This window comes from Arachis duranensis, chromosome 7, assembly GCF_000817695.3.
Source record: "Arachis duranensis cultivar V14167 chromosome 7, aradu.V14167.gnm2.J7QH, whole genome shotgun sequence".
In the NCBI taxonomy this organism is placed as follows: Eukaryota; Viridiplantae; Streptophyta; class Magnoliopsida; order Fabales; family Fabaceae; genus Arachis; species Arachis duranensis.
Window position 1 is genome coordinate 37,741,272 of NC_029778.3, and position 627 is coordinate 37,741,898.

The following is a 627-nucleotide window of genomic DNA, read 5'->3' on the forward strand; positions in this document are numbered from 1 at the left end:
CTACACATGAAAGCTTCAATGCTCAGCCCAAGCACACACCAAGTGGGCCCGAAAGTGGATTTTTACGTCATTTACTCATTTCTGTAAACCCTAAGCTACTAGTTCTCTATAAATAGGACCTTTTGCTATTGTATTTTCATCTTTGGATCACTTTAGATCTTTTGATCATCTTTGGACGTCTGGTTCTTAGATTATGGGGGCTGGCCTCTCAGCCATGCCTAGACCTTGTTCTTATGTATTTTCAACGGTGGAGTTTCTACACACCATAGATTAAGGTGTGGAGCTCTGCTGTACCTCGAGTATCAATGCAATTACTACTATTTTCCATTCAATTCAGCTTATTCTTGTTCTAAGATATTCATTCGCACCCAAGAACTTAATGAATGTGATGATTATGTGACACTCATCATCATTCTTACTTATAAACGCGTGCCTGACAACCACTTCCATTCTACATGCAAACAAGGCTTGAATGTTTATCTCTTGGATTCCTTAATCAGAATCTTCGTGGTATAAGCTAGAATCCATTGGCGGCCATTCTTGAGAATCCGGAAGGTCTAAACCTTGTCTCTGGTATTCTGAGTAGGATTTAAGGATTGAATGACTGTGACGAGCTTCAAACTCACG